Genomic DNA, 7,500 nt, shown 5'->3' on the forward strand with positions numbered 1-7,500 from the left:
CATGCACTTAATAGAACCAGTGCTTCTCCCAGTATATTTGGCCGCAGACCCACCTGTTTTGTGCCAGCTAGGGACCCCCAGAAGAGAAGATTTGTAAAGAAAAATAATAAAATGTTGCAAAAATGATTCTAATCTTCAAAAATAGCAAGCTATACACAAGCTTGCAGCTGTGAGCTTGTACGTCTTCTATTTTGTGAATAGCCAACGTATACAATATCGATAAAGGAGTTAAAATGGTCGTGATACTGTATTAACAGATTTTGCTGCGGGGAGCCCCTGGAACCTCTTCAAGGACCCCTTTGACAGAACCCGAAATGGACCCCAGATGGATCTCAGATTCTGAGATCTTTTTTTTTTTTAAATGACTGCACTGAGCCCGACTGGACTCCAGCAAGGTTGATGCTATATTGACGGAGAATTTCCATCTTACTGCTGTGTTTGCTTCATAGCACTCACTGGCCTCTTGAGGTTAAGATGCAGTAACCAATTATATTCACTAGATTTACTATTCTTTTTATGTAACGATAAGGTTGATCATCATTTTGAATGTTTTCTCTTCGTTCTCTTCTCTTCTGGGAAACCGAGATGTCAGGGTCGAATGCACAGATATCGCGTGCTTCTCTCACTCAACTATCTCACCGTCTCTCTCTACTCCCTTTTCCTCAGTACCGCCCACCCCCCAACCCCCCCCCCCCCCCCCCCCCCCACATCTCTCACCGTCTCTCGTTTGATTGAATACTTTATTAACAGTTTGCAAACCATAGTTTACATACTGTAAGTACAGATACCTGTATATACAATAATGCTAAAATGGTCACACTGTGATGCCCCCACATATACATTGTAGTGCCTGCCTGTATACCTGTCAGGCTGCCAATTGTCCCCCCTATATATAAGGTGAGCATGGGTGGGGCATTCCAGCCTCATGGCTCATTGGAGAGCACCTGTGCCTTCAGAAGCCTATATTAAATAGCCCTGCCCAGGCTATTCATGCTGAGAGATCCAGAGGAGCGGCTGTGGCTCAGGAGGTAGAGCAGGTCGTCCAATGATCCCTGGGTCGGCGGTTCGAATCCCGGCTCCTCCTGTCCACATGTCGAAGTGTCCTTGGGCAAGACACTGAACCCTACATTGCCTCCAATGAGTCGGTTGGTGAAAGTTTGCCACCATTGGTGTGTGAATGTGGGAAGTGAGGACGCTGGCGTCGACTGTTCGCCGCTTCACCTCCCAATGTATGAATGAATGAACCATTGTAAAGCGCTTTGAGCACTTGGAAAAGCGCTATAAAAATGCAATTCATTAGAGGAGACGGACCCTGCTGCCTCCACCTGGTCTGACACGTGATTATGAATCCCACCAGCGTTCTGGGTTAGACCCGCCTTACCATGTGTCTGATTGGCTCCCGGGCAGGCATAGTTTGACTGAGGTTAGGGACGGGTTAGCGTTAAGGTTTGGTTTAGGTATAGTTTTACTGAGGACAAGGTTAGGTTTAGGGTTATAGGGTTAGGTTTAGGCATAGTTGCGAGAACGAGAACTGTCAATCACAGCAACAACTGGGCAATCAGAGAGGGGCTCCAAGGCTTAAAAATGTATTAGGTCCCTTACACCATAGTGGACACATTCGTCTTCAGTCCATGCTTAGTTACAATCCAACTTTTTTTTTTACTTTGTATTGAATTTTAATCAAACATACATGTAAACGAAACGACTATGACAATTGACAATACATACAACAGAAACAAAACAAGACAATATACATACAATACACACAAGGGGAGATATCTTACAATCCAACTTTATTTAGAAAGCACATTTGAGTTGACCAAAGTGCTGTAGGTAGGTAGACATAACAACCATAAAAACATAATGCAATACCAAAAGAACACAGTTCTTTTCAGTGGGTTTTGTCATTATTATTTTTGAAAGATTTCTACCAAAAAATACACATGTTCATGAGTTGAAAACTAATTCAGGAATAAAATAAAAAGTATAGTGAAAATAGCAGATCGGCAAGCTCGCAAGGCGGTGACGCGTTAATTGTTGCAAGCTTGTAGACCTGCTTTTGTCACTCTAGTTTGTGTCTTGAGCTAAACAGTTTGGGAACCACTGATGTACAGTAACATGATAAGAGATGGACTAGGTCAGTTGACACACGCACACACAATACACGCACGCACGCACGCACGCACGCACGCACGCACGCACGCACGCACGCACGCACGCACGCACGCACACAGATATGGATACGCACATGCACACAATCACCTGCTTCGCACAATACATGCTCTCTCTCTATATGTCTCTGCTCTCTGGAGACAAACTGTTGAGTCATTCTTCAATGCTTCCTTTCCTCCATAACCATCCCCACCCAACCAGGTGTCATTCATATTGTATAGTATACAGTAACTATATGGTTCTAACTATATAGTATACACTTCACACAACAACCACCCAATAGATTATTATCAAGACAATGGACAGAAATTGTATTTTGTGATTACAAAATTAACTAAAATAATGACGTAATTTCCCGAAAGCCAGATTGAGTGGCTAGTGCCCCTCAAAATCAATGAAAGAATGAATGAATGAATCAATCAATCAATCAATCAATCAATCAATCAATCAATCAATCAATCAATCAATCAATCAATCAATCAATCCCATTATGTTTTTAATAAACGCATTTCCCATCACTGTCATTCTGTCAATAAAGGCTACACACAAAACATACAAAACAAAAATCCAAATGATGTAAGTTGAGGAAGGAATAAATTGTGCCAGCAAGTGTTGGGGTTTCCTTACACCTCCCGTTGTACAGTGGTGTCAATCTTGTGATATATTTACTTTACTGGAATATTTCCAATTTTCAGTATTGTACTTCTACTCCACTACATCTCAGATGCAAATATTGTACTTTTACTTTTTGAGTACCACAGAAGAAAAACAGTCTAAGTCCAAATTTCAGACTGACCCCTCCACGAAAAGGCCTCGTTGTCCTGAACCCTTATCTACCATTTATACATTATGGATCAATAGTGTGGACTTAGACTGTTATTCGTCTGGCATTCATTTGACAACTTTAGTCGTGGTTTTGATTAGTAGGCTATTAAGGCTATTACAAAACATACATAACCCATAACCCACTATATACATTTCGTCCATTTGAAAATAGCCAATCTACAAGCGCACAATGCGTCGCGATGTGACACACTGTGAGCTTGTAGATCTGCTGTTTTTCAAAATACTATTGTTTACACATTTCATACATTTGAAAACTTGTGAAATTAGAAAACTTGTGAAATGTGACATTCTTCATAATGAGTACTTGGGGCAAAAATGGGAGTAAAGAGTTGTTATTTTGATCAAGCTTTGCCTGTTATCTCTCCTGTGGTACCAACATCAATACAGCATGGAATTGTGGACAAAAACGTATCCAACGATAACAAAATATTCTTTAGTCTTGGGTCTGAGAGGCTAAATCTCATCAGATGGTGGTCCGTGGTCGAATAAAACAATGGACCTTGGATATGGAAAGGGTTGAAAAGCACTGAATGAAACCCAATATTATGACAGTTCAGCCACACTCTACCAGTCACACCATGTCAACAAGTTAGCTGACCACCGGGAAATGTCCTCCCCCACCCATACCATGATGTCGGCCATAACTCCGGCTTTCCCACAAACATGCAAACGACACCCCTGGGTCTTCTGAAGGTCTCAATAAAAAAAGGGAGGCTGCATGTTTTCAAAGCCTGAGAATCAAGCTGACGCCGCACAGCACTGCAGATCTGGGTCCAATTGTTCTGATCAGGATGACGATAAGCAGCCCATCGGCTCCTTTTACTGTGTCTAATTGTCTTGTTGAAGTGTTGAAGCTCATTCATCTTCTGTCCCATATCAGTCACAACGAGGCCATGGCGTCGTATTCTATCCTGAGACTTGAATGATGTCCAACACACCTCTCTCATTCAGAGAGAACACAGGGATGTGTCCATGGGGAGCACAGCAAATACACCCATGTCCCGGTAACAACAAACCCAACACAGCTATTTTGGAGCAGCGGTGGCCTAAGGGTTAGAGGAGTGCCCTTGTTGCCGAAAGGTTGCTGGTTCGATTACCCGGACGGGCAGGACAAATCTGGGTGGGGAAATGATTGTCATCACTCACCCAACACTGCTGAAGTGCCCTTGAGCAAGGCACTGAACCCCCAACTGCTCCCCCTGGAGCTGCTTAGTGGCCAACAGTATAAGACTGTGGTTGTACTGGTCAGCTCCCAGGTTTGAATGTGTGTGTGTGTGTGTGTGTGCGTGTGTTTGTGTGTTTCTATGTGCAGGGCGTTGCTGAAAATGAGCACCTGTGCTCAGCTACTTCCCTGGGTAAATAAAGAATAAAAATAACAATACCGCCAGTGGTGGAAGAAGAAGTGTTGTATGTTGTTGTACTTAACCCATTTTGGACTGAGGTTGATTAAAAAAAAGGCTTAACATTTTTCTGAAAACACCATGTTTCTATGTCAGCGGTGCTCAACCTTTTTCATGTCAAGGACCCCCAGAATTATCTCTATTGTATTGGGCCACGGACCCCCATCTCAAAATATGTAGTTCCAGGGACCCCCCCAGAAGCCAATATTTTAGTTAAAAATGTTCGCTGCACCACATTTTCACGATTTCTCAAAAATAGCAGACCTACAAGCTCGTAGCGCGCCACTCAGTGGCGCGCTATGAGCTTGTAGATCTGCTATTTTTCAATAGCTAAAGTATAACATAATGCTTGAAACACCAACAGGGGTTCCCGCCCAAAATGAGTTAAAGTAAACGTATCCATACTGCAAGTACGTCCTGTATTCAAAATGCATCGAAAATGCATCAAAAGTATACTAAAGTATACCCACAGATAAAAGTGCTCATTGTGCAGAAATATGTCCCCATTTCGCAAGTTTGAACATGCATAGCAGAACAAGAACAACCTCACAATGCGCATTGTGAGTGTGTGTAGATCGGCCATTTTCAAATGGCCAAAATATATAGGCCTGAATTGGTTTATGTTTGTAATTGTGATAATCAACATCTACAAAATAACTTTTTGGCTAACTAAAGTTTTTATTGCAGTAAAAGTGCAATATTATTTGCCTCTGAGACGTAGTGGAGTTTTAGTATACAGTACAGTACAGTACAGTATAAATTGTAGCACAGCTTGTGTAGATCTGCTAGTTTGGCCAAAATAAAGTTAGAATGCTAGGGATGTGATTACTTTACTAGGAGAAATACCAACAATGGGCTTTATACAGTGTATGTACAAACACACACACCAGTGGCGTGCACAGATAGACACTAGGGGGTGCTAGAGCACCCCCTGCCCTTTTGGCAATGTGCCCTTTTAAAAAGAAAAGAAAAAAAAACCTTTTTTTTTTGATTTTTCAAAAATAGCAGACCTACAAGTTCATAGCGCGCCACTCGGTGGCGCGCTATGAGCTTGTAGATCTGCTATTTTTCAATAGCTAAAGCATAACATAATGCTAACACCAGAAGGGGTTCCCGCCCAAAATGGATTAAGGCAACCGGCCGGTTCCACGCGCTGCACAAGGTGCCCTTTTTTAACTTGAGCACCTGCCCCTCTAAATGTCTGTGCACGCCACTGACACACACACACACACACGCACACACACACACACACACACACACACACACACACACACACACACACACACACACACACGCACACACACACACACACACACACCTTCACAGGTGTTACCGATGATAAATGAAGGCTCTGTTCCATTCTGGTCAAACAGAGTCAGGGTGCTGCTATTGTGCAGGTTGGCTCTGCACTGGAAACACTCTGCTACACCCGTGGGTCTCAAAGTGTCCTTGAGTGGGGTTCCAAATGGCCCCCTATACGGGTCTGTAACTCTGAGAGTGTACAAAACAAAATGTGTACACTATTTCTATTTATATTAGGATACATTTGCGCGACTTTAAATACGAAACGGAAGTGGGGAGAGGCTCCACCTCCGCTTTATATTTTACTCATGACAGCTCTGCCGTTGCTCCCGACTGTATGATGGAAGCATTTGGAAATAGCGAGAGGGAACAGTCTGGTAACGTGAGACTATAGTGTGCATAGAGCCTATTAGAGAGGAAGTAGGACGTGTTATTCTGTGTGCATATAGAGCCTATTAGAGAGGAAGTAGGACGTGTTATTCTGTGTGCATATAGAGCCTATTTAAGGAAGTAGGACGTGTTATTCTGTGTGCATATAGAGCCTATTTAAGGAAGTAGGACGTGTTATTCTGTGTGCATATAGATCCTATTATAGGAAATTCAGAATGCAGTGTGTCCCAAATTGTATCAATTATTCCCACGAGTGAAATTGAGGCCATATATTACATATTGTGAGATGAATGTCCGACCATACCTCTCCCATTCAGAGCGGATCTGGGTGATCTTCTGGGTGGGTGGGGGGGGCAACACGACACCCACGCCCCGCTAAAAGATAAGTCAACTATTGTGATCCTCACAATGGAGCATTGTGTCGCTAGATCTGTGCTGTTTAACAGCCAACAACAGCTCCGTATACGTTGATGAGGAGTTGCCCTTTTATTGTCTTGTTGTGTTTTTGACTACATTTCGTGTGTGCGTCATAATTGATCCCGTAGGTGTATTTGAGGTCATTGACTGTGCACGTGCATGTGCGTGTGTGTGCGTGTGTCCACGCAAAGTCCTCTACGGCCAGCTACACCTTGGTCAACGCAGTGCCGGTGGGCAGAAGAAGAAGCGGTTCAAAGACCAAATGAAGACCACACTGAAGAGAGGCCAGATCAACCCCTCTTCACTGGAGGAACTGGCTTCCTGTCGCGACCTCTGGCGTTCTCGCTCCGCACAGGGAGTGCAGCATATGGAAAGCCAGCAGCGCACACAACACCGTGCAGCAAAGCGTGCAAAGAGGCATCATGCCCGCAAAGCCACCCCTGTTCCCCCCAGTACCGCTTTTATATATATATAAAATATATATCTGCAACCGTGACAGCCACCAGAATTAAGACTCACAAATAGGAGAAGATGGTCATCATTGGACCACGATGGACAACCACAAGCAAGCGTGTGCGCGTGTGTGTGTGTGTGTGTGTGTGTGTGTGTGTGTGTGTGTGTGTGTGTGTGTGTGTGTGTGTGGTCTAGGTATTACTATGCTTATGAAGACCCAGAATCAGACCGTAACATGAGTCATAATTGATCCCGTAGGTGTATTTGAGGACATTGACCTATTAAAAGGTTACAATTAGTGAAACATTCGGTGAAGAATTATGAAGAACAATTGGCAGAAGAAGAATTGCTTGCTTGTGACTTCCGGTCCCACAACTAAATACAGGTGTGTGTGTGTGTGTGTGTGTGTGTGTGTGTGTGTGTGTGTGTGTGTGTGTGTGTGTGTGTGCGTGTGCGTGTGCGTGTGCGCGTGCGCGTGTGCGTGCGTTTGTGCGTGGGCATGTACACGTGGAGAGGGGTG

The sequence above is a fragment of the Electrona antarctica genome (genome assembly GCF_951216825.1).
Source record: "Electrona antarctica genome assembly, chromosome: 11".
Lineage (NCBI taxonomy): Eukaryota > Metazoa > Chordata > Actinopteri > Myctophiformes > Myctophidae > Electrona > Electrona antarctica.